The sequence below is a fragment of the Eschscholzia californica genome, unplaced genomic scaffold (assembly GCF_041429995.1).
Source record: "Eschscholzia californica isolate CP2 unplaced genomic scaffold, dmEscCali1.0.p SCAF_1, whole genome shotgun sequence".
Classification (NCBI taxonomy): Eukaryota; Viridiplantae; Streptophyta; class Magnoliopsida; order Ranunculales; family Papaveraceae; genus Eschscholzia; species Eschscholzia californica.
In genome coordinates this window covers 6,192,809-6,220,760 of record NW_028238198.1, presented here as the reverse complement: position 1 = coordinate 6,220,760, position 27,952 = coordinate 6,192,809, and the positions used below count along the sequence as shown (strand labels likewise).

At 37.2% G+C, this 27,952-nt stretch overlaps 3 pseudogenes across 3 annotated transcripts; 1 reads left to right on the top strand and 2 right to left on the bottom strand.

The window, feature by feature from the left end:
- Positions 1 to 8,443: 8,443 nt before the first annotated feature.
- LOC147563615 (tetrahydroberberine oxidase pseudogene) lies at positions 8,444 to 10,170 on the bottom strand (annotated as a pseudogene). The gene has a single exon (XR_015236574.1). The product of XR_015236574.1 is annotated as a tetrahydroberberine oxidase pseudogene (transcript).
- Positions 10,171 to 22,195: 12,025 nt separating this feature from the next.
- LOC147563614 (O-fucosyltransferase 23 pseudogene) lies at positions 22,196 to 25,461 on the top strand (annotated as a pseudogene). 2 transcript variants are annotated; one of them, XR_015224907.1, is made up of 2 exons: positions 22,196 to 22,325; positions 23,722 to 25,461. The product of XR_015224907.1 is annotated as an O-fucosyltransferase 23 pseudogene, transcript variant X1 (transcript). The 2 variants fall into 2 exon arrangements; XR_015224908.1 differs by lacking the exon at positions 22,196 to 22,325 and adding an exon at positions 23,441 to 23,621.
- Positions 25,442 to 27,242, bottom strand: LOC147563613 (tetrahydroberberine oxidase pseudogene; annotated as a pseudogene).
- Positions 27,243 to 27,952: the final 710 nt, after the last annotated feature.

Genomic DNA, 27,952 nt, shown 5'->3' with positions numbered 1-27,952 from the left:
ATCTTTATGATTAATTGATGAGTTATCAGAAGTACTAATGTTAGAATACTTGGTAGAAGACAATGGAAAATACTCTTCATTAAAAACCACATGTCTCGAAATATAAACTCGACCATTGGTTGGGTCTAGACACTTATAACCCTTTTGGTCAGTGGCATATCCTATAAAAATACACTCCTTACTCCTTGGTGCAAGCTTATCTTGTGCATATGGTCGCAACCAAGGATAACAAGCACAACCATAGACTCTGAGAAAGTCATAATCAGGTGTGCAGAAGAATAGTTTCTCTAATGGTGACACATTTTGCAAAGACATTAGAGGAAGCCTATTAATGAGATAATTGGCTGAATGAAGAGCTTCAAGCCAATAGGAGCTAGGAAGTGAAGATTGAACAAGTAATGTTCTAGTGAGATCAAGTGGATGTCTGTGTTTAGACTCAGCCACTCCATTTTGTTCTGGAGTATGAGGGCAAGTCATTTGATGAGTAATTCCTTTACTTTGAAGAAACAATTTAAGAGAAGTAGCAATAAACTCCCCTCCTCCATCTGTCCTAATAGTTTTAATCTTGTGACCCAACTAATTCTCAATAGAAGCAACAAAGGACATAAAAGCTGAAGCAAAATGTGATTTATTTGACAAAGGTAATATCCAACAGAACTTAGAGTAGTCATCTATCACATTAGCATAGTATTTGTAGCCACTAACTGAGACACTAGGAGCAGGACCCCATAGGTCTATATGTAACAATTGTAAAGGAAGAGATGCTACATTATTAGAAGATTGAAAAGAGAGTTTCTTGCTTCTCCCTAGTTGACAGTCTGAGCAAAATATTGGTTTGATAGCAGCATTAGTAAAGAGATACTTCAATTTCTGCAAAGATTGGAATGAAGGATGGCCCAGCCTTTTGTGCAAAATAGCAAGAGAAGTAGGCCTTGCTAGCAAAGCTTTTATTTGAGGTTTGGAAGAGAAACCAGCATCAAGCATTATTGGGTACAGACCACCTTTAGCTGGCCCTTGGAAAAGAGTCTGGTTCGAGGTTAGATCCTTCACAGAATATTGAACAGGATCAAATGTTAAAGAACAATTGTTAGCTCTTGTGAATTTGTTCACAGACAACAGATTGTGTGTAGCTTGAGGGACAACCAACACATTCTTAAGAGAGAAAGTATGATTCTTATGCTTAAAGATAGAATTACCAGTTTGAGCAATAAGCATACCTTGGCCATTAGCTGTGGAGACTATCTCTTTGCTTTTATAGATGGAAGAGGAAGAAGATGCTATGTTAGAAGCATCTGGAGTTATATGATGTGAGGCTCCAGTATCAGCATACCAAGGGTTTTCTCCCAAAATGTTGGCTGTAGCAAGCATAGCTGCCAGATTTCTTGGTGGATTTCGACCCTGATAGGAGAAATTCATGCGATGATAGCATTCAACTGTAGTATGTCCCACTTTATGGCAAATTTGACATACAGGCTTGTCACCATTATTGGTTCTTGAAGCTTGTTGAGTGTAATTCTTTGCTTGAGAAGCACTATTACTGGAATTTTTGCCTTGAAAAGAATTATTGCTATAATCCCTTGCATTTCTGAATCGATTAGGATATGAATTGGAAGAATTACCAGTATTGAACCTTGGTTGATTCGATCAAACTTGAGGATTGGTGAATAAGGCTTGATTCACATTTAGCATAGACCTCTTCTGTCTCTCAAAGATAGTGATTTCCTCACTGATTAATAGATTTTGTAATTCAGACACAGAAACAGGAGGTTTTCTTAGCCTAATAGCTGCTGAAAAAGAATCATATTCTGATGGGAGAGCTCACAAAATGCTCACGACTAACTCAGCATTAGAAGCTGGACTACCAGCAGCAGCAAGAGAATCTGATATCTTCTTTACCTTAGTGAGAAATTCAGGCATTTTCTCTGAATCTTTCTTCAAATCACGAAGATTTTCTTGTAACTGGAAGATGTGAGAAGTAGAGGCTGAAGCAAAAGAATCCTCAAGATTCTTCCAAAGTTCTTGAGAAGATGTATTTCCTACCACATAAGGAATCACAGAGTCTGATAAAGTTGAATTTATCCATATCAATAAAGTTTGATCTTCTTCTAACCATTCAAGATATTCAGGATTGATTTGCTTTGATTCAGCATCTAGAAATTGAGCAGGTTGAGGGCGAGTTCCATCTATGAGATCGAGTACTTTGTATTTCTTAAGTATAGGAAGAAATAGTGATTTCCAAGCCAAATAGTTATCACTTTGAAGTTTAATTGGGATTACATTTCCCATAGAATTGATAGACAAAGATGTGATTTTAGGATTCTCCATTGATGAATTAGAAGACGGAAGACAGATGATGAAGACGAAGAAGAAAATTAATGAAGAAACAGATGAAGAAGATGAAGAGGATGAAGGAGCAGATGAAGAAGACAAAGTTCTAGAGAGAAAAAGCGATAAAGGGATTTTCAGAGGATGAGCGCACTTAGCTCTGATACCATAGTTGATTTGATTCTCATTAAAATTAAAATGAATCAGTACAAGAGTATTTAAAGAGCAATTACAACTAACTCAATAACAAACTCAAAACAGAAAATAGAAATTCGTTTCTCTCTCTAACTAACTATAACAAACTTAAGGTAGTTAGGTTAGGCTGAGTTGAGAGTGGATGAGAACCGGTCCAGCCATAACAAACTTAACAGTTGTTGAAGTGTTATGATCAGGTATATAGGAGCCAAATAAGAGCTGTCCAACCCAATCTAAATTATACCCAATTTGAATTATTCTCTATCTCTATTATTCTTTCTATATAATGGGAGCATTCATCATCGTGGAGGAGGATCTCATCTTTGGGTAGATCCTCCCTTAAGCTAAAACAGAATACATTCAATAGAGGGAGAACCAGAGCATCATCATCTTCTTATCTTTCTTTTCTTTGTATTTCTTTTTGTGAGAGAAAGTAAAAACAAAATAGAAAAGAAGGAGAGATTTTATTAGAGAAACAACTTTTAGAGTGAGAAAGAGAGAAAACAGAGCACAGAGAGAGAATTGTAAGATAGGTGTTGTGTTCATAATCAAAGAATCATCATCATATTTCTTTATCTTCTTCTACAAATACTTTACTTTGGAGATTATTGTTTGTAGAGAAAAACAGAGAATCAAGTAGTACTATTTTATCAGTTGAGAGAAATAGAGAGAAAAACTTGGTGGAGAAGAAGACCGCGTTTGGTTAATAAGTTTTGCTGGAAAATCATTTTCCATTGACGCTGGAAAATTGTTTTCTCCAGGGGAGCGTTTGGCTGCCATAGGAAAATCAGTGAGAAAGTTTTGTTGTTCTTTCCTTTTCCTCTCTTATTTGTCATATTTGTTTCGATCTCGTATTATAATTAGCTAACATTCTATCTAGGGTTGATGATGAAACCAACTCTTGATCTTTTAAGCATATTCTTGATTGAATAATTCTTTTGATTGAACGATAAAGTTGAATTTGTTTTAATTTGTTAAATCGGTTATCTTTTCACTATCTATACTTTTTGATGCATCGTGCTTATGTTAAATCATTTGACGGTTCATACTTATTAATTGATAGATAGTAGTTTAGAAATATATTTTTCAAAAGAAGACAAATACCATTTTATGATCTAAAAACCGATTTTATCGAAAACATCTTCCGAAATTTGGATAGTTTATTATCCAGAATTTTGAGTTATAGAAAAAAGAATTAGTTAGTTAACTATGTGTAATAAAGGTAATTTTATGTGGTGGATTCTAAATTCCTAGGCTCTCTTCCCTTTTGACTTCTCCCCATTTGAGTTCACCTTTTTAATCGTTTTAATATTTTATTTATTTTATTTTAAAAACCAAAACCAAAATCAAAACCAAAAATTGTACTAATTCTAAGTTTTAGAATAAGTTTAACTAGTCTCTGAGGAACGAACCGGTCTTACCGGAAAAATTACAACTTGACACCGTGCACTTGCGGGTGTAGACCTATTTAGGAAACTTTCTAGGCCCACCAATGAGCAGCGTCTAAGTGTACTTGACTAGGTGTTTGCATGAATTGACTAAGATTATTCACTGCGAAGGTGATGTCCGGTCGTATGCCCGTTAGATATAGTAATCGGCCGATGAGCCGGCGGTAAACTAACGGATATTTTAATGGATCACCGTCGGTAGGACTGAGACGGAGTTTTTGTTCCATGGGAAATTCAGAGGGGCGTGCCGCTGTTAGGCCAGAATCTTTTAGAATGTCAAGAGCATATTTCCGTTGACATAGGAAAATGTCTTGCGATGAGCGAAATACCTCGATACCGAGGAAGTATTGTAGACGGCCTAGGTCTTTTAGTGAGAAGGCTTTGTTAAGAAATAATTTTAATAGGGAAATAGCATCATCATTATTTGCCGTGATGATTATGTCGTTTACATAGACGAGAACGAAAATCTGAGTGGAGTGCGAGCGGAAAGTGAAGAGAGAATAGCGCTTTTGGATTGCGAGAAACCTCGATCAATAAGGACAGAGGAGAATTTAGAAAACCACTGACGGGACGCCTGTTTAAGTTCGTATAAAGACTTATGAAGGCGACACATTTTAGACTCCCCCTGAGATGAGAATCCGGGTGGAAGTTTCATGTATACTTCTTCATTGAGATCGCCTTGAAGCGTTGTTAACATCCAACTGGTGGAGAGACCATCCTTTAACGGCGGCAAGAGAGAGAAGAACACGAACAGTGACAAGTTTCGCTACGGGAGCAAAAGTGTCGTTGTAGTCGAGTCCTTCTATTTGGGTGTAACCTTTAGCTACTAGACGAGCTTTATAGCGTTCAATGGAACCATCAGAATTAAACTTAATTTTGTACACCCATTTGCAACCAATAGCTCTTTTGCCGGGTGGTAGAGTAGTGATGGACCATGTCCTATTTTCTTCCAAAGCGGAGATTTCTTTGGCCATAGCATCCTTCCAATGAGAAGATTTCATTGCTTGAGTGAAAGAGCTGGGCTCGGCAGTGGTTAACACGGAGGATAGGAATTGTTGGTGAGACGTGGAAAACGAATTAATGGAGAAATAGTTTTCAAGCGGGTACTTGACGGAATTAGTGTTAGAACACACATAGTCATCTAAATGGGGCGGCGGTCAGCGAGACCGCGTGGGACGGCCGGAAATCTCCTCGAGAGGTTCGGAGTTGGCGTCGGCCGTCGGTAAGTCAGACGAGAAATCGTCGAGGACAGTGGTGTCCGTAGTCGCTGATGGGGTTCTTGTTTGGGGGTCGTCATCAGCGAAATCTGAAGGCACCCTGGAATGAGGGGCCGTGAGAGATGGGTTGGAACCCGGTCCAACAGGGGTGTCTGAAGGTACCATTATATCGGTGATGTTCCTGGAATTAACAGGAACAGCAGCACCATCGGTGATGTTCCTGGAATCAACAGGAACACCAACTCTATCGGTGGTGTTGCTTCTGTTTGGTGCGACGACGGTGGGTGATCCATTAGTCGCCGAAAAATAGAAGGTGTCATCGTCTTCGATCGATATAAACGGTGTCGGACGAGGGCTAGGTGACGTAACAGAAGAGTAGGAGGAGGACATAGGGAATTGGTTTTCAACGAATGTGACGTCGCGAGAGACGGAAATTCGTCGTGTGGAGATATCGTAAATACGATAACCTTTTTGTCCATTGGGATAACCAAGGAAGATGCCGGCGGAAGAGCGGGCGTCCATCTTAGTTTTGACCAAAGGGATTCGGGCATAACAAAGGCATCCGAATACACGAAGATGAGATAGATTGGGAGGAACACCCATGAGGATTTCATGGGGAGATTTACCATCAAGAATAGGTGTCTGTAACTTGTTAATTAAGTAGACTGCGGTGAGAACGCATTCCCCCCAAAAGGAGAGAGGAAGGTGAGCTTGAAGTCGTAAGGAACGCGCCACTTCAAGAATGTGGTGATGTTTGCGTTCAACTATCCCGTTTTGTTGCGGTGTATAAGTACAACTATGTTGGTGGGTAACCCCTTTTTCGATAAACCAACTTTGTAGAGATGTATTGATGAATTCGGAACCATTGTCCGATCGAAGGGTCTTTATTTTGCAATTAAATTGCGTTGAGACGTAAGTAAAAAAGTTCATAATTAATGTATTCGATTCGGACTTAGAACCCATAAGAAATATCCAAGTACAACGTGAATAATCGTCGACAAGGGTGAGAAAATATCGACACCCAGAGGTGGAAGGGACCGGAAAAGGTCCCTATAAATCCGCATGTACCAACTCAAATATATGAGAAGAAGAAGTGGTACTAGTGGGAAAAGGTAAACGACATAGCTTATAAAGTGGACAAACATCGCACGGTAATTTATTAGATAAAAAATTAAAATTCAAACATGAAAGTTTGGAATTAAAATATTGAAAGCGAGTAAAAGATGGATGGCCTAAACGCCAATGCCATAAAAGAAAAGACTCATGACTAGAACTATCTTTGACTAGACTAGAAATCGAAAGGATGGGACGCTCCGTGCGAAGGAAGTAAAGGTCGCCATGAAGACTACCATGCCCAATCTTCGTTCACGGTGTTCGGTCCTGAAAAAAACACAAATTATAGTCAAATAAGACGGTACAACGAAGTGATTTAGAAATTTGAGATATAGAGATGAGATTGAATTGAAAAGATGGAATATGAAAAACATCTTCAAGATAAAATCTATTGGAAAAATAGACGGTACCAATATGTTCAACCTTGACCCGTGAACCGTCCGATAATCGGACGTATAAATTCGGTGCTGCAAGGGAATAAGAAGAGAATCGAGATAGATTCGAACAAATATGCTCCGCGACTCCTGAGTCAATGACCCATGGAGGATGAAACGAAGAAGAGTACTTACCGGTAAGGTTGATTAGAGGATCCTTATTGGTGTTTCCGTTAGATTGAGTTGCGGTTGGTTGCCTAGTTCGGTCGAGGAGTGCCAATATACCTTAATATTGTTCATTAGTAAAGGAAGTTGCTGCAGGCACCCCCTGACCGGTTTGGTCCAAAACCGAGGCATTCACGGCTTCTTGACGGGAGCGGTTCCGTCCTCTTTGACCATAAATGGGTGGATACCCATGTATTTTGTAGCAAGAAGAAACATCATGTCCATGAATTTTGCAATTGTAGAACGTTGTCTATCGGAACCGTTGAAACGGTTTTGATTATAATCGCTAGAACCAACGGCAACGGCAGCAGTATTGGAGTCAACATTCATGGGAGTAATGAGATTTTGTTGAACCTCTTCTTGTTTGATAAGTGAATGGATTCGAAGAATTGATGGGAAGGGTTCAATCAACAAGATTTGACTCCGAATAGATGGGAATCTATCGTTAAGGCCTTGAAGAAACTCCAGCTTGGTTGGTTCTTTCAACCAAGGAACGACCATGACCACATGTACAAGGCTCGGTGATTAGCAAGGAATTGAGTTCATCTTGAAGAGCCTTGAGATTAGTAAAGTACGTTGAAACGTCAGAATTTTCTTGTTTGAGACAAAAGATAGCTCTTTTTAATTGAAATGTCTTTGGAGCATTACGTTGATGAAAACGATCAAAGAGATTGTGCCATATATCGAAAGCCGATTCATCGTATAAGATGGACGATCGGAGAGGTGGATCAACCGAATTAATGAGCCAACTATAAACGAGATCGTTACATCGTCCCCATTGTTCTAGTTCATTAATTAGGATCGTGGGTTTTTCGATGCTTCCATTAACGAATCCTAGTTTGGCTTTAGCTCTTAAGGCTTTGGTCATTCCTCGTGACCATGAGGAGTAATTATCACCGGTTAGAAGCGGTGTTATGAGAATAGTAGTGGGAGAATCCGAATGGTGAACATCAAACGACCCACAATTAATGGTAGGGTGAACTTGAGAAGTTTCCGAAGTTTCGGGAGTAGTCATGATTCAAATAAATGGCTTTTATACCATGTGAAGAGGTAAAATCCTCTGAATAAACAACTCGAATGAAGTCGAGGAAGATAAAGGGAGATCGGTCTCGGTGAAGCCGAGAGGAAGAGTAGGAGCTCTCGGGTGAAACCGAGAGCAGTGATGGAGCTTTTCGGGTGAAACCGAGAGGAACAGTTAAGGGTCTCGGGTATAACCGAGAGTTGATCGTGAGAGCTTCTCAGGGGAAAACTGAGAGATGATGGTGATGAGATGTTGATCGTGTGTGGGAGAGAGATAGGAAAACACCTTTGTTTATTAACACTACAACTTGATTTGTACATTATGTGTTGGTTCCTTTATATAGGTTTACAATGGAGGAGTTTAGAGTTTAAAACTCTATGATGTTTATCTAAGTACATGTTTATCTAAGATACAATAATCTTGATTGTACTAGGAATCTTAATCGTACTAGATTTCCTATATACTAAGTTGGACCTAATCCACTCGGTTTAGCCGAGTGGAGTAGACCTTCCAACAATATAGATGTGTGTAAAGGAAAATATTTATTGAAGAGAATCACCCGTACATCATAAAGTACTAATTACACGAAAATCACTTAAAAACATAAAAACAAATGAAACCATCTTGCAAGATGAATAAATACACAACTGTACGATTCGTTTTCTCTACGAGTGGATAGGAGGAATACTTTGTTTGTCCTTGAAGAAATTATCAGGATCAACTTTGCTCTTAACTTGTGCCAGTCTATCAAAGTTGCCCATGAAATATTTTATACCCCATATTTTACCTTTTGAGTAACTCACTTCACCATTCTCGTACTCACCCAAATCAAGATCCTTGTAGTTAACATAGGCAGCTCTTGGAGATTTTGAAACGTACGGAGTCATATATTTATATAACCTTCTCATCCAATCTATATGCTTTTCTGCTTCTGTTTTGTCAAACCAATTCGTGACGTATAAGATATTGTAAATGTTCCCAACTCTATGCGGGAATGGAGTTTCATATTCTGGGATTTCGTTCATTTTTCCACCGAAAGGAGCTATAAGAATTACTGGTATAGGTTCTTCTTTTAACATAGTCCATAACCCTTCCAACCCTTTTTTCGGTATTGGTACCTTGACATGATCAGATTTCGCCTTCACCGAGATCTTTGATAGAGGTTCATTCCTATCTAGTAAGTACTCTAAACGGTTTCCACGTGCGTAAAAGAAAACATGAGATTCTACCCAACTCATTCCAATACAGTCATTGTTCTTCAAACCTAACTCGGGAAAGTTCTCTTCCATGAGTTCGACGAGTTTGTTAATATTATCACCAAGAAACAAAATTGAGAATTGAGCTTGGGCTGTGGCATTTATCATTGCCAATGTGAGTCCAACATAGAGGTCTCTGGGAAGCCTATCGGCGACGAATTGCCATCTATGAATAATGTCTATTGCATGTTCTTCGTGCTTTTTGAAGATCATGGCAACAGTCACCCTGGCTGGAACATGAACCAACTTAACTTTCCATGAAAGAATAACTGCAAAACTCGAAGCTCCCCCTCCTCTAATAGCCCAAAATAAATCTTCTCCCATGGATTCTCTATCAAGAATCTCACCATTAGCATTAACTATGCGAGCATCAACGATGTGATCAGCTGCAAGGCCATATTTTCGGACTAGACTACCGATCCCACCTCCACTAAGATGCCCACCAACACCTACCGTAGGGCAAAACCCGCCCGGAAACCCTAGAGTTTTGCTCTTCTCTCCAATTGCATAATAAACCTCTCCTAGGTTTGCTCCTGCTTGAATCCATGCAATGCTATTTTCAGCATCAATATGAATGGACCGAAAATCGACTAAATCAACTAGGACAAATGGGGTATCAGAAACAAATGAGAGTCCTTCTAAATCATGGCCTCCACTTCGAACTTTAAAATCCAACCCGTGTTTACGAGAACAAACAACAGCTGCTTGGACATGAGATTCATGCAAAGGTTTAATAATATATTTAGGTTTTGAGGAGGTTGGTGACAAGAATCTTAGGTTTCTTGCACCAGATTGTAAGAGTGATGAGAAAGAACTATTATGTGGTGTGAAGATTGGGATAGAGTTTGGTGGTTTATAAAGAGATATGCAGTGAATGAAATCATCTCCAAATGAAGAACATGAAGTTGCCCATGAAGTAGTAATATTTGTAAATACAAGTAAAGTAAGTAATGAGACAATTGATGAAGAACTTGATGGTGAGATATCCATGGTTTCTATGCTTTTAATTAGTGTTAGAACTTGCCTACTTATAATCTGAAAAAGCAATATTGTTTTACCATGTGATTAATTATGTAATGAACAATATAAGTTTGTAGGGCTATTACATAAAATCATCTATTACCGACCGTTAGGATGAACACCATATTTTTCAGATAAAGAGTACCCAAACTAATGGAAAACCTAGCTAGCTAACATTCTCTCGAAATTAATCTATATTTGAAGAAGCAGCTTGTGTTATATATTCTATTCCACTTTTGAGTAAAAATGGCCTGTACGTACAAATCTCTAATATACGAAGGTTCTGCCACGGCCCACGGGTGGGTCGTTGTAGGCAATCCTCCTAAAATTAAACCTTCTATGTGAGAGAGTTGTATGTACCTGTAGACTAGTTATTTTATCTGTACACATAGCAAACACCTCTCGTAAAGAGGGAAACCAGGATTAGAGAAACAAAGGAGCGAAGAGGGGGAAATTAGCATTAAAAGATAATTATTTGACAAGATAACTAGCGTAAGACATCTTACGCAATCTGAATTTATGTTTAATTATAAAGTCCTAAAAATTATAGTCCCGAATACTTAATCCTAAAAATTTACATTGAAAAACGAGTCCAAAATTGTTGAACTAAGAGTCCACTTAGAGTTCAAATTAGGTATAATTAAAATAACTAAAGACGATTCCTAGGTTATCATATTGTCTTTCAACAAAAAAAAAAAAAGGTTACGATATTGTGACTTTAATTATTGTTCTTTATTCAAACCTTTAGCACTTATATTTACATTACTATAACTAATAAGCGACTATTCTATTTTTAACGAAATTTTTAAGAGAAAAGTTAATGTGTTAACCAATGGTGCCAAGAAGACACCAAAAAAAAAGGTAGACAAACCAATAAGTGAGTATCCAAATTTTAATGATAGAAAATAACATTTGAGTATTTCATTACTTTTTTTTTTTTGTTGAAATAGTATTCATTACTTTCCTAAAAGAGAACAATTTGATAGCTAAACAAAGCACACTTGGGTATTGTTTTTTAGTCGGCCGTCTCCCTTTATCGTGCCTGTAGGATTCCAATTAGAAAAAAAAATTTGTTAGTGTCAAATTGCTCCCGTCTCCCCCTCCATCTTGAGTAGTAATATCGTTTGTTCTGACTAAAAATCACAAGAAGAGGTGAAAGGGAACCATGTTGTGGTGTTAGTCTTTTGGCCATTGAGACTAACGCGTGGGTTCTGTCAAGCATTGCACCAAAATGTGATGCCCTGTGCCCGCCAAGACCAGCAAAAGTATTATGGCTGGTCTGTCTTCGAGCCATGTGTGGAGCTTGGGATTTTGGGAAAATATTGAAATGGGCAAACCAGAACCCCTTGGTCAGGATTAAGTGAGGCTAAAGGAAAAAAAATTTGTTGCTTATAAAATCCTCTTCTTCTGTGTATAAATTGAAAGAAAATTCTATAGGCACCTAAAGTTTAGCTGCTGGCTGTTGTGCTTTACAGGCACTCCAACAAATTTGCAAAGCTCCTAATTTTTTTGTAAATCCAACTCAGTTGCAATAGTTGATTGAAGTTACACTATTTGTCACAGTTGCGATAACTAATAGACCGTTTTAACAAGGTGCCACAGACCTTGTGCATAGATGCCAATTCATTGTCGATACGCTCTACGAAGATTTATATATTGGTCTCACAATGATTGTTGGTAACGGTAGCCGGTTAGGAGAAAAAACAGTCATAGTTCAATTTTCTTTCTTGTTCCTTGGCCGTAGTGACATGCTTCTCAGTCTCATGGTAGAGAGCTTCCCAGAGGTGGGCTAAAAACACAAAGACTGCACCCGCGAGAGGTGGGTCGAATCTCATGTCTACTTCTTTAGACTGGTAAATTTATTGTGTTTCTACGGACACGAGATACCTAAAAATAAAAGCCAACTGCGTGAGGGACCCGATTTTGGAAGCTGGGTTCGAAAGGATATGAAAAAAGTTTTTAATAGGAAGTTCACCCCCAATGTTATGGACTCCAGTGAGAGCAAAGATGAATGAGATATCGGAATTTGAACTTCCTAGCCCACACTTTGGATTGCCCATCATAAATCGATCCGAAGGGACCTTTTTTTAATGAAAGAACAGATCCATTAAACTAAAAGAGTATTGTTAACCTAGGGTTTCGGCTGAGAACAACCAGAAGAAGAAAAGAATGATTCTAGGGTTTTCCCAATTGGTATTTTGATTAGTCAAAGTCAAGGTTATCATAGTCCAAGTCAAAGCCCAACTAGTCTATTCTCTGAAGACACCAACATATACTCTAGAGGCACACCTGCAAGAAATAAAGAAGTTAGTTAGATTTTTAACTAATCTTCAAGTTTGTTAAATGTTTGTTATATTTCTGTTAACACAATAACTAACTCTAATCTCTACTATAAAAGCTAGAGTTTGTAATCATTTCTATTGATTGAATAAAATTAGAGTTTTGAGAAACTTACATGGTATCAGATTTCAGGTTAGATCATTCTAGGGTTTCTCATCTATACTCAACAGCAATCTTTCATCATCTCCATTTTCTCGCAAAATCACAACAAAATTGCAAGAAGTGTTAAAATCAAGTAAAATTATCATCTTCAAGATCAAAATCAAGTAAAATCAAGATCAAAATCAAGTAAAATCAAGATCAAAATCAAGTTCTAATCAAAATCAAGTAAAATCAAAAGTAAAATCAACATATATCATCAACAACTTACTGTTTTTTTCGGCCTCTTTTCTAAGCAAGGTTTTTCTCTCATCATGTCTTCTGCCAATTCAGGTAATCTTCCTCCTATATCCTCTGTTACTAATTTCATAACTGAAAAGCTAGATGAAACCAATTATTTGATGTGGAAGGACCAAATTGAAACAATGTTAAGTACATATGAACTTCTAGGGTTTGTAAATGGTTCTATTGAAGTACCAGCTCAAATCAAAATAATTAATGGCATAGAACAGGTAAATCCTGAGTTTCTGATTTGGAGAAGTAGAGAGAGTTTTGTGAAATCTTACCTTAAGAGTACTCTCTCCAAATCCATTTATTTTGATATCTATGGACTTCAAACTGCACAAGAAATCTGAGACTATCTAGAACTTACAAATAATGAAGGTTTAGAATCAAAAAAGGATCAGTTAAGGAGGAAATTACAAAGTCTTAAAAAGGGAAGTGCTTCCATTTCTGAATACTTAAGAGAATTAAAGCAAATTTCAGATGCTTTAATCTCTGTTCATGACAGAATTAGTGATCCTGAGCTAGTCAGAATAGCAATACAAGGTCTGCCATCTGACTATGATCAATTTACCATTGCATTAAGGGCAAATAATGAGCTACTTTCTTTAGCCCAACTTAAATCTAGGCTCATTCAACATGAGCAATGGTTACTTGCAAAAGAATCTGATCATGAAGTATACTATGTTAGAAGATCAGTTCCTAAACAGATTATGAGGAACAAACCATCCCCAACCTATTATAAGAATCAAGCATATGCTAAAATAGAGGGTTCATCCTCAAATACTCAAAATTCTCAGTCACAACATAAAAAGGCTGATGATTTTGATTTTTCCACAGTACCATGTGGAATTTGTAAGAGATGGGGACATGTAGCAACTGTCTGTTATTTCAGATATAAGCCAAATAAGCCTCAAACAGGATATCATACTGAAGAACTTAATCAAAAAATTGAAAAGGAAAGTGATGAACAATTGTACTCATACCCTTATGAAGAAGAAGCTCTTCTAGAATGTAATGCTGCTGTTATCTATGATTGTACTCAAGATAAACCAAATGAGGATGAAGATATATTTGAAGAATGCTATACTGCTATTGAACAAATTCATGATGATGTATTTGAGGATTGTAATTCATATTTTCTCCATGAAGAGTGCTATACTCTAACTGTATCTACTCAGTCAACTATTAAAGATCAAGCTTGGCTAGCTGATACAGGAGCTAGTAGCCACATGACCCACTCAGCTGAGAATCTATCTTCCTCCCAAGTTTACAAAGGAAATGAGGCAGTAATGGTTGGTAGTGGAAAATTTCTACAAATTTCCAGTACAGGTACTTCTAAACTTTGTACCTCAAATTGTGTTTTTGATCTTCACAAAGTATTGTGTGTACCTAGCCTAAAAAGGAACTTCTTGTCTATATCAAAGTTTACAAAGGACAACTCAGTTTCAGTGGAATTTATGCCCTGGGGATATAATATTAAGGACATTTGGTCACATAAAATTCTGGCAGAGGGTCCTGTTAGGAATAATTTGTATCCTATTGAAGTTCAAGGGGATTTTCTTCAATCTAGGTCTATAGAAGCTCATACAGCTCAAACAGCAACCTCTTATGAAACTTGGCATGCTAGGCTTGGTCATTCTCATTGTGGTATTATAAAACAGTTAAATCAAGAGAACAAAATACTACTGTCAGATACTAGTGATAAGTACTTATGTAATTCTTGTGCTTTAGGAAAGAGCAAATGCTTACCTTTTGAATCATCCACCACTACAACAAATACCCCATTACACTTGGTACATTGTGATATATGGGAACCAGCACCCAACTCTACTACAAATGGAGCAAAATATTACATTCTGTTTTTGGATGATTACAGTAAATATAGTTGGGTATATGCTATGAAAGCAAGGTCAGACAGTGTGAAATGCTTTACCCATTTCAAGGCAACCAATGAGAATCTTCTCAAAGAAAAAATAGTCTATTTTCAGTCTGATGGTGCACCTGAATTTCAAAAAGGTGCTTTCAGGGCCTTTTTGGATACTAATGGCATTATTTTCAGGAGTTCTTGTCCATATACCCCTCAGCAAAATGGAAAAGCTGAGAGGAAACATAGACATATTACTGAGTTAGGTAATACTCTATCCTTTCACTGTTCTTTACCCAAACATTTATGGTTTGATGCATTTAGTACAGCAGTTTACATCATAAATAGAATTCCCACAAAGACACTACATGGAGTTTCACCTTTTGAGGTCCTCTTTCACATGATTCCTGACTATTCAGTCTTTAAAATTTTTGGTTGTGCATGCTATCCACACTTAGGAGAGTTAAGGAAGGATAAACTCAGTCCTAAAAGCATCAAATGTGTCTTTTTGGGGTACAACAATGAACACAAAGGTTATAGGTGTTATGAACCTATTACAAAGAGACTATATATATCCAGACATGTTTCTTTTGATGAGAGCAATTTTCCTTATGCTAACATATCTGAGAAACAGTCTGGGTGTGATCAGGTTACTAAATCACATATATCATTACCTTTACCCTCTATTGTTTTCAATTCATCTGATCACCCTGAACTAGGTTCATCTAGTATTAGTTCTAGCACACCAGCTAGTTCAGGGCCTAGTTGTTTGCCCTCTCATGAATCAGGGACACCTAACTCTACTGTTAGTCCACCAGCTGATTCAGAATTGCCAACAACTACTCAGATTATAACTAGGGGCAGGAATGGTATAATCAAAAGTAAGCAACTACCAAGTGATTTTGTGGCTCATTTCTCATCACCTCACACTCTTAATGTGGCTTACTTATCTATTCTTCAACTACCATCTGAACCCTCAACTTATAAGGAAGCAGCTAAGAGTGAAGAATTGTGTAAGGCTATGAATGAAGAATATCTAGCTTTACAACAGAATGAGACATGGTCTCTTGTTCCATATACTTCTCAAATGAATATTCTAGGCTGCAAATGGGTCTTTAAATTGAAGCAAAAGAGTGATGGTACTATTGAAAGATACAAGGCTAGACTTGTAGCCAAAGGCTTTCATCAACAAGAAGGGGTGGACTATGAAGAAACATTTAGTCCTGTACTTAAGGCCAATACTATCAGACTCATTTTGACAGTGGCAGTAACTAATTCTTGGCATATCAAACAGCTTGATGTATCCAATGCCTTTCTTCATGGCACATTGGATGAAGCTGTTTTTATGATTCAACCACCTGGGTTCATTCAACCAGGTAAAGAGAACTATGTTTGCCACCTTCACAAAGCTCTATATGGCTTGAAACAAGCACCCAGAGCTTGGTACAACAAATTTGCCAATTTTCTATACAAGTATGGTTTTCAAAAGAGTAAGATTGATCTCTCTATGTTTGTTTATCACTGCAACTCTGATATGTTGGTGCTCTTACTATATGTGGATGATATCATCCTTACTGGTAGTTTTATTATTCAGATCAACAAATTAATATCTGATCTCAGCTCAGCATTCAAAATGAAGGATTTAGGTCAGCTGTCCTATTTTCTTGGTATAGAGGTAAAAACTGATCCTATACAGAAGCATATGGTCCTTACTCAATAGAAATACACTCTACAATTGCTACAAAAGGCAAATTTACTTGATTCAAAGCCATCAAAATTACCAGTTTCTAGTGGGCAGAGGGTATCACTTACTGATGGCACTGCATTATCCAGCCCTACTGAATACAGGAGCTTGGTGGGAGCCCTTCAGTATCTCACTCTTACTCGTCCTGATATATCCTTTGCAGTGAATTATGCCTCACAGTTTATGCATAAACCAACAACAACACACATGATTATTGTCAAGAAGATTTTACGATACCTAAAGGGTTCAATGGGGTCGGGTATTAGTATTTCTGCTGGAAATTTATCAACTCTCACAGCTTATTCAGATTCTGATTGGGCTGGATGCCCAGATTCCAAAAAATCAACTGGTGGATATTGTGTGTTTTTTAGGGGTAATCTTATTTCGTGGAGTTTGAAAAAGCAAGCTACTGTTGCTCGGTCTTCAACTGAAGCCGAGTATAAAGCCCTATCATCGGTAGCAACAGAAGTGGTTTGGATCTCTTACCTCATGAGTGAACTTCGTCTTCCATTGATCAAGCCTTTTGTGCTGTATTGTGACAATATTAGCGCCAAATACCTTGCTTCTAACCCAATATTTCATGCAAGAACGAAGCACATCGAGGTTGATTTCCATTATGTTCGAGACTTGGTTACTGATGGCTCGGTTGTTGTTCATCATGTCTCTACATCAGATCAACTAGCCGATATCTTTACAAAGGGACTTTCTTTTGATCTATTTCACAAACTAAGAAGCAACCTAATGGTTCATCATCCTTCGTCCCCATCGGTTTGAGGGGGGATGTTAACCTAGGGTTTCGGCTGAGAACAACCAGAAGAAGAAAAGAATGAAAATTAAGAATGATTCTAGGGTTTTCCCAATTGGTATTTTGATTAGTCAAAGTCAAGGTTATCATAGACCAAGTCAAATCCCAGCTAGTCTATTCTCTGAAGACACCAACATATACTCTAGAGGCACACCTGCAAGAAATAAAGAAGTTAGTTAGATTTTTAACTAATCTTCAAGTTTGTTAAATGTTTGTTATATTTCTGTTAACACAATAACTAACTCTAATCTCTACTATAAAAGCTAGAGTTTGTAATCATTTCTATTGATTGAATAAAATTAGAGTTTTGAGAAACTTACAAGTATGAACATAAGGATTGTTCCATCTACAAGATTGGACACACAGTTTGCCATTCTTGTGGAGTTTTCTTCTAGATATCTTAGCAAGCTCATCGACTTTGCTATTAGCAGAGCCGTGGGTAAAGGGGTGCCACCGGTGCGGTGGCACAGGGCCCACCTTTACCCAGGGGCACATCTTATTAACCCTTAGTTAAAAAAAGTTAATATGCAACGGTCTGGAGCTTTGTAGCATTGATCAAGAAAAAGATTTTAAATAGTACAGAAGTTGAAGGCTTGTACTTTTTTTTTTTTTTTTTTTTGTTAAGGATGAAGGCTTGTACTTGAAATGACATTTAAAGATGTCAAAGTCTAGGGAATGACATGCCTATCTAGTAGGATTTGACTTCTTCTCTCTATCTCTCTCACTCTACACTTTCACCCTCTACAAATAAAGTATTTTTCTCCTTTCTATTTCAATAAATATCATATTTTTCTTTTTCCTTCTTTTCGCTGTTGAAAAGATTTCTCCTTTATTTCACCTTCTTCTTCAATTACTATTGTTTTTTTCTTTCTACTATATATGATACTACCCATTACCTAATTATAACCTACAAAAATCCTAATTTTATAACATTCAATAAGAAAAATAAGAAGACAACATCAATTCCGACAAATTTAAATTTTCGGTAATGTTTTTCACTCTTTTTTCTCCTACGAAGTGGTTTTTTGGACAAAATTCATTACGAAGACTTAATTACTGATTTTGCTTCAGAAAATGCAAAGAGAAAAAATTCAAGTGAAAAATTATTTTACAAAGTCATATAAATGATAAAGATTGTAGTGTTTTTGTTTATTTTCTATTAATTTTTGTTATTTAGTTTAATATATATTGAGTTTGGGCGGAATAACAATTTATTACTCCATCTTTGCCTATTAGTTAATCAGATTTCTTTAGTGTTTATTTATCGTATAAGGACTCTCTTCGAAATTTGGCACAGGGCCCTTAAAATCTCAGCCACACCCCTGGCTATTAGCAGCTTTGTTACATATTTACAAGAAAAGTTCATTGATCTGATTGCATCTTAGCTAGTCCAGTGAATTGCTTTGATATATCCATTAATTGCATTTATGACATTGCTAGAATCACTTTCTACTATTAATTTCACAAAATTCATCCTCTACCAATGGATATAATTTGAAGAGCCGCCAATCTTTCTTTTTCATCTCTTTCGAACGAGAGTCACTAAAAAAAATTCTTGTTGGTGCTCTTTCCAATCATTGAGGATCCCAAGGCACATGGGGGATCACAAAAGAACAAATTTGGAGATAATCCTTATCGAAAGTCAACTCTGATCCTGTAAATTTGAACTTAAGATACCCTAATCAATAGGGTATGTTTGTATTTATAATGAAAGAATACAAAATGAAATTACAGAACTACCCATGAAGAATAGATAAAATACAACTATACAATAATACATTTAACACCCCCCTCAAGCCGAACGTCTAGGAACTAGAGAGAGCTTGCGATTAAGTTCTTAAAAACGTGTGGATAATAAGTCCTTTGTGAAAATATCAGCTATTTGATCATTCCCTTGAAGAAATTGAACCTTGAGGCTACCATTCTTTACTTGCTCACGAACAAAATGAAAGTCAATTGGAGCATGTTTGGTTCGTGAGTGGAGAATCGAATTGACCGTGAGATAAGTCGTACTGATATTGTCACAATATATGATAGGAGGAGTGGGTGTAGATAAACCTAATTCAAGAAGAAGGTTTTTGACCCAGATAAGTTCGGCAGTGGTATGGGCCACGGCCCTGTATTCAGCCTCGATCGAGGAGCGGGCCATAGTGGATTCGGTTTTAGAAGCCCACGCTATTAAATTAGGATCCATAAAGACACCATAGCCAGAGGTGGAACGCCTGTCATCTGGGGACCCAGCCCAATCAGCATCCGAGTAGGTAATTAGGGGTAAACTTGTTGCTCGCCGGAAAACCAGACCATGATGAACGGAACCTCGCAAATACCTTAATATCCGTTTAGCTGCAACTAAATGAGTCGTCGTCGGAGATCCCATGAACTTGGAGACTTGATTTACGGCATAAGAGATATCAGGTCTGGTGAGGGTGAGGTACTGTAGAGCCCCCACCAGACTTCGAAACAATTTCGGATCAGAGAGCAATGTACCATCATTCTTTGATAATTTTGAACCAGAAATATTAGGGGTAGAAACAGGTTTTGAATTCTCTAATCCAAAACGAGAGAGAATATCCAATGTATAAATAGTTTGAGTTAAAAGTAAATCATGAGGCGATCGAGTTACTTCCATTCCTAAAAAATAACTTAAGTCACCCAAATCAGACATGTCAAATTGAAGCTTGAGATCATGAATTAACTTCGACACAAGTTTAATGGGATGACCGAATTGTTTTTTTTACAAAGTTTTTGAAGTTTTTAAAATGAAATGTGGCTTCTGATTTGTATTTTAAGAAATAGATCCAAGTAAATCTCGTGTAATCGTCGACTAAAATGAGAACATAACGATGACCCGAGGAAGAAATGACCGGCGAGGGTCCCCACATATCAGAATTAATCATTTCATTGGGAGCAGAAGTAGAATGAAACACATAATGAAAAGGAAGGCGATGATGGTTTCCAAAAATACAACTCAAACATTTTGTTAAATTCATTACAGAGTTCTTAAATTTTAAATCATTGTTTCTAATAACAGAATTAAAAACTTGCAGGTTTGGGTGAGCAAGACGACGATGCCACACTTCTTTGGAAACTGAAGAAACGGAGGCTAATGATGGAGCAAAAAGAGCAGTTGATGGAGGAGCTTTAGTGGAGATGGAGACACGAAAGAGACCATCATCAATCGGTCCGGCGAGGAGTGTCCTCGCGGTTGGAATTTCCTGAACAAGGAAACCATGACGATGAAAGAGAACAAAACAGTTAAATTCCTTTAGAAGACTAGAAATAGAGATGAGATTCTTTTTGAAAAGAGGAACACGAAGAACATTTTGAAGAAAACAATTATGAGAGGGGACGAAGATATTACCAATACCCGAGACTGGAGTGAGCTGGCCAGTACCCAACATCACATGATCAGGAGTAGAAAGATCAGATCGAGCTGAAGAAGAAGCAACATCAGAGGAGATGTGCATAGTTGCACCAGAGTCGAGGTACCAGTTTGGATCAGCAGGAGCAGAATCGACCCCCATAGCAGCAAAAGCACGAGCTAAATCATTTTGATTTGGAAGACTGTAACAGTTTCTAGCTGTGTGCCCATATTTGTCACAGTATTGACAAGTCACCTGAGAAGATGGAGAAGGTCCTAAAACAGAGTCAGTGGAATTTCTTTGACCACAATAGTTTCCTCTGTTATTGTTGAAATTTCTATTTCCCCTTCCTCTTTTGTAACGTCCTCTGTTTCCTCGAAAAACAGGGGAAAATGAAGCACGAGATGGAGAAGGTGAAGGAGAAGGAGAGGGAGAAAATGGAGCAGTAGGTTGAATGGGTTGTTGTTTGAGAAGATCGATACGAAACTCATGAGTAAGTAGAAGAGAATGAAGCTCACTGTAAGTGGGAGGGACAAGACGAGCAGTAATCGAAATTACGAAACTCTCATAATCAGGAGAGAGACCAGACAGAACGATGAGGACTAACTCATTATCAGGAACAAAGTGTCCAATGGCTGCTAGGGAATCAGAGATAGATTTAATTCGAAGAAGATATTCAGATATAGAGAGAGAGTCTTTCTTGAAGGTCTGAAGCTGAAGTTTGAGATTCATTAAGCGAGCAGAGTTAAGAGATGAGAAATTTCGTTCAAGAGATTCCCAAACCGAGCGAGAAGTAGTTAAGCCAAGTACTTGAGTGAGGACAGGTTCAATGAGAGTAGCATTGAGCCAAGAAAGAAACATTTGATGAATGCGATGCCAATAGACATAGTCAGGGTTGATGATAGGAGTAGAAGAAGATTCAGAAAGAAGAGGGAAGAAACTCAGCAGGGGGAGAAACAGAGCCATTAACATACTTGTAAAGATCTTGAGAGTGAAGAATGGATAGGAGCTGACTCCTCTAGAGAAGATAGTTGGTATGATCTAATCGGATTGAAACCAGATTAGCAATGTTAGAGAGAGCTAGAAAATTCATGGAGGAAGAGGAAGAAGAAGAAGGATCAGAGGTGGGAGAAAGTTGAGTTGGGGAGAGGGTGCCGGCATTAAAGGAAGCCATAGAAAGAGAGAGGCACAGAAAACCAAGGGAAAATAAATCAAGAGGCTCTCGATACCATGTAAAGTTGAACTCAAGATACCCTAATCAATAGGGTATGTTTGTATTTATAATGAAAGAATACAAAATGAAATTACAGAACTACCCATGAAGAAAAGATAAAATACAACTATACAATAATACATTTAACAGATCCTCCAATTAGATCAAAAAATGAAAAAAAAACAGCCGTTGGATTATACCATCCGACAGTATGTTGACATCATGGGTAAATTTAGGGTAAAGACAATCATTGATTCATTATTTCATTCCAATTCAAAATCACAAGTACAAATCCACATTAGCTTTTAAGTATAAATTCCTCCTCTGTACTTCCTTCTGTTATGTTGTCTCTCTCAAAATTCTCTCCTTTCCTTTTTCTCTTCTATCGATTTCGCCCCCTGCCACCTCGTACCCTTCAGGTTTTTCTCTCTGCCATTATTTGTTATTTCATTTTCAGATCTCGATTATTTAATTACTAGTTCCCATTATTGTTTTTATATATTCAATCTATAATTTGGTTTAGCAAATATTTTTATTTCATGATTCCAATCTCAAACATAATACTACTAATAGTTTTAAGTTGGATGCTTTGAGAAATTGAACTAGTATGTTATTGATTTAGGTTTTGTATTCATCCAAGATCTACCCTCATTATCACAGTTTGAGACCCAACTCATTAAATTATTTTTCTTCTCTAATAGTATATATCAAAACAAAGACATTTTTGTATTGGATTGTAGGATTTTTTTTTTTTTTTTTTTCTGAGAATTCAACTACGATCTACGTTAGTCGTTACAAGGCATAAATGCATCATGAAGATGTAGTAAGCACGATAACCGCCTAATTAAATCAAGAATGAAAGAGGCCTAAAGCCCGACAAACTATTACATTATTTATAGCCTAAATTACATATGATAAATCTTGATGACAACTGCTTCCACCGAGACTCGATCCCACAACCTCATGGGCTTAAGAGTGGTGTCCAACCGTTACACCAAAGGATGGTGGACATAATGAATCACTTCATGGAAGAAACAATTGTTTCTTGTTTCTTTCAACCAAGTCGGTTTAACTTTATATCTAATTAAAATGGATTCAAAATCAAACAGTGTCCGCCATTTAGACGAGTCAGACACATGAGTGAGACAAAACACAATCATTCGAAAATCAAGCCTAAAGTGTGATATGAGTTTAGGGAACTAAAAAAATACCACCTTTTTGTCTAAATATTGCAACTTAGAGTTGATAACATTATGGGACAAATGCCAACACTTCAATTGGAACAATTGGTCAAGTATATGAGGTTACCAATTTGTCAACAACCCTTGGTTGGAGTGGTAAGAGGTATAGTCTTCCATTCTAGAGGTTAAGGGTTCGAGACACACTGAACAATTAAAAAAAAAAACATTACGGGACAAATGAAAATCAATGCTGGAAGCTTTATCATTTATTGGTTTACTTTTTAATCTTGGGATGTACATGTGACTAGAGTACTTTCCAAACTGTAATGTCTTCAACCATATCTTTTGAGGTCATAATCTTGTGAACTGATGAGAACATCACTAAACAATTTCCTCTAGTAAACACCAAAACCAAAATAAAATTCCAATAATTGGAATTCCAATCAAGAAAAGAGCTAAATCATGTGTTCCTTTATGAAGATTAATTGAGTTCATTTGATTCATGGGGTTTCTCATCTTTTATTTTTCGAAAAGGTTTTATTTATGATCTTTTATGCTTGGTATAATCTTGTAAAACTATAATAAGTTGATGAAACTTATATTTTTTTTCCTTTGTGGAAATTGAACTCAACAGGGTTGATTTTCAGAAGGAGATGGTGGTGGTGGTGGTGGTTGTAATTCTCAATCTCTAGTTTTTGTGAGGGAAAATAGGCAGAATTCGGATAGAAACAAGAAAGACTTTATGAATATATCAAAATGTAAGAAGAATGTTATCGGATTCCTTGATCTCTTCACGAATTCCAAGATTTGCAGATGTTTCTCTCTGATCTTCATTGCTCTGGTTTTCAGAGTTGTCTTCCTTGTTACGTTCCGCCCTAGCCTTGTTGGGGTCCAACAACACAACTTCGCCTTTTTGCAGAATGAGACTTCTTCTTCCCATCTTTCGTATTCCAAAAATGCTAATGGAGTGAGAAAAGATAAGTTTTTGGAGGTTCCTCAGATTGCTTGGGGATTAAATAACCAGAAAATAGCAGTAGCTAGAGCTTTCTTGACAGCAAGAATGTTGAATAGGACTTTGTTGCTACCTAGCTTAAGTGCTTCTCTGTTCTATAAAGAAGTCAATCTCTTACAACCTATTGCATTTGATAAGATCTTCCAATATGAGAAATTCAATTCTCTCTGTAGTGAGTTCGTTCAATTAGGTCAGTTTTTGGATCTATCCAACAAGACCGATGTTCTTGATCTTACAAAGGGTAGTGGAAGAAAATGGACTATCGAAAGAGATTTGGATCAATTGAGAAAGTTTAGAGAAGACCCAATTAGCGATGGGTTTGAAGTGATTCGAATTATTGGGAAGAATCCTTTTCTTTGGCATGATCATTGGCCAGTTAAGGACTATGCGAAAATCTTTGAGTGTTTAGTATTCGTTAATGAGATTACAGAAGAAGCAGAGAAAGTTGTTACGAAAATTAGAGAGATAGGAAGCACTACTTCGACTAAAACATCGTCACGAGAAACCACTTATGTTGCAGTTCATATGAGAATAGAGAAAGACTGGATGATTCACTGCAAAAAACTCGAGCGGAAGTACAATATTAGCCAAATTTGCAGTAGTAAAGGGGAGATCATGGACCGGGTAGGCCACATTATCGGGCTTACAGGCCCGACCGTTGTTTATCTTGCTGTGGCTGACGACCTTCTCGAAGATGGTTCGGTACTGAGTGGTTGGAGAGAAGCCATTCTTCCATTTGAAAAGAAGAAACTAGGTGTTTGGGATATTTACAAGAAATACCCTTACCTTATTCAATCAGCGATCGACTATGAAGTTTGTTTGAGAGCGGATATATTTGTCGGTAATAGCTTCTCTACATTTTCGAGTCTTATAGTGCTCGAGAGAACCCAGAAATTGATTAGGATGGGAGTGAAAGAAGGATTCTGTGAGACAGGTAATGAATTAAGGTGGTCCTCTTATGCGTATAACATTTTAGGCGAATCAGGCGGAGCTAAGAAATGGATGACAAATATGTCCGATTCTAGTCTTCGAGCAATTAGTTATGGCACAAATAATATCCTTTGCTAGAATAACAAATGGAGTTCCGTATCGTCACAATCATATATTGGCGTTCTTTCTGTGTCCTACTATAGTCCCCCGACCTATATTAAATTCAAGAGCAAGGTCTGAATCGATTAGAATATTGTAATTAAATAGAGGCTCCAATTCGTTTGTGATATTTGTTTAGTGTACAGATCTACATTTGTTCATATAGAATTCTTCCTGTTTTTAACTGTTTATTGGATAAGATAAAATAATGAGAATAGCTTGAGAATATTGTAATTAAATAGAGGCTCCAATATTAAAACCAAGTATTTTGCATATCATTCTTTATTTTCGTATGAAATGTAATTTTCTAGTGTACAATGTAAAAAGTAGAATAATTATGTTAACAACAAACATGAATATCAATACAAAAAATTAATCTTTATATATGATTAGTTGTCCTTTATTCTAATGTTTTCCCCAATGACGGACGGGAGGAATACTCTGTTTGTTCTTGAAGAAGTTATCTGGATCGACCATACTCTTTACTCTTACCAATCTTTCGTAGTTAGTTTTGAAGTATTTGTTTCCCCATATCTTAGCTTTTGAGTAAGTTAGCTTTCCGTCCTCGCTATTCACCCCGATGTCGAGATCTTTGTAGTTGAGATATGCGGATCTTGGATTCTTAGAAACGAAAGGAGTCATGTAGCTGTGGAACTTTCTCATCCAATCAATCTGTTTTTTCGTATCACTTTCTTGTTGCCAGTTATTGACATACATAATATTGTAAATGTTACCGGCTCGGTGAGGGTAAGGAGTTTCGTACTCTGAAATCTCATTCATTCGTGCACCCATCGGTGTCCATAGCATAGCGGGTGAGTCGCCTGTCATATATCTTTTCCATATCGATTCTAACCCAGCCTTTGATATTGGCTCAGTAACATAGTCGGATTTTACTTTCAAGAAGCTCTTTGTTGTGTGATCCCTGTCCCATAGAAGGTCTACGGTTCTCCCACGAGCGTAGAAATAGACATGAGATTCAACCCAACTCATTTCGGTGCAATCATTTCGCTTCAAACCTAATTCAGGGAAGCTTTCTTCCATGAGTTCCAAGAGTCCATCGACACGACCAAGGAACATGAATGAAAAACTAGCTATCACCGTTTTCTCTCCTGCTCGACTTCCATTCCCGACAATCATAGTAAGCCCGATATATAAATCTTCGTGGAGTCTATCGGCAATGAATTGCCATCTGTGGACAAGGTCAGTGGCACCTTGTTCTAAGGCTCTGTTAACTGTGGCAACTGTAACAATGGGTGTAACATCAACCAACTTCACTTTCCATGACACAACAACTCCAAAGTTGGAAGCACCACCTCCTCTAATGGCCCAAAATAGTTCTTTACCCATTGTTCTCTTGTCAAGAATTTTGCCATCTGCATTAATAAAGCGAGCATCGATAACTTGATCAGCAGCAAGACCATATTTCCTGACCAAGGCACCAAATCCACCACCACTAATGTGTCCACCAACACCAACAGTGGGGCAAAATCCGGCAGGAAAGCCAAGGGTATTACTCTTATTTGCAACTGCATAATAGACTTCACCAAGAGAAGCACCACCTTGAATCCAAGCAGTCTTACTCTTAACATCAACACTGATATTTCGGAAACTAATCAAATCAACGAGAACGAACGGAGTATCAGACACATAAGAGATGCCTTCAACATCGTGACCTCCGCTTCGAATTTTAAGGTCAAACCCATGTTTCTTTGAGCAAATAACAGCAGCTTGAATGTGGGATTCATGGGTAGGTGTAATAATGATTTGTGGTTTGGTTGAATTAGGTGACAAATATCTCAAGTTCCGAGCAGAGGAACGAAAGAGGTTTGTGAAGTTGGAACTTGTTGGGGTATGAACAGGGACAACAAATTGATTAGAATCAATTGAGGCAGCAGAGTGAAGATGTTGATGAGAATTAAGACATTGGATAAAATCACCATGAATTGATGATTTTGTAGCAAAAGAGAGAGTAAATGAAGAGAATACAAGTAGAGAAACAAGGACAGAGTTAATGAAAGGAGTTGATGAAATCCCCATGTTTGTTTTGTTTTTTGGAGTTGAGTTTGGAGTGATGAAAAACTATGGTTTCTGGATAACCTATTTATAGGAAAACCCCAAGACAAGACTTTTGTATTGATTTCCGCCAAAGTTGAAGTAAATGATATTTTAGTGGTGACCTCTAATATGCTTCCAAAAGAAAAGAGTAAAGAGAGAGTGGTATTAGCAAGTTTTGACCATTTTTCAGGTGGAATGGAAACCGTGTTTTCAAAAATATAGGCTGCACTAAACTAAATAATGAAATATAAAAAAAAAAATAGCCTCATTTGACTATTCTTCTTCTTTTCATTCATAACAGAATTATTCAAATTCAATTGTCTTTTTATTATATGGTGTTCTTTCATGATGAAATAATACTTTAAAGGGCATCCTTTTATTCATCTTAATTGACTTGTTCCTTGTTGTAATCGGTTATATAATTAATGTGAAATTTATATTCAATTTTTTTATTTGAAATATTTAACATGATTTTTCATATTATATCAGTTAGGAATAAACGTTAAATCTAAGATATTAAAACACATGTTACTTGCATATTTTGTTTAACATGAAATTTTTATTTTACTACAGAAAATCAACAACAAGCTGAAGTAAGGCAATACTGAAGCCAAGGAAATTGTTCCAATTCCTTTTGGATACCTCCCAAACAAAATCCTTAATTACTCCTATGTTTGACTATTGTTTTACTTACAAATATTACTCTCTG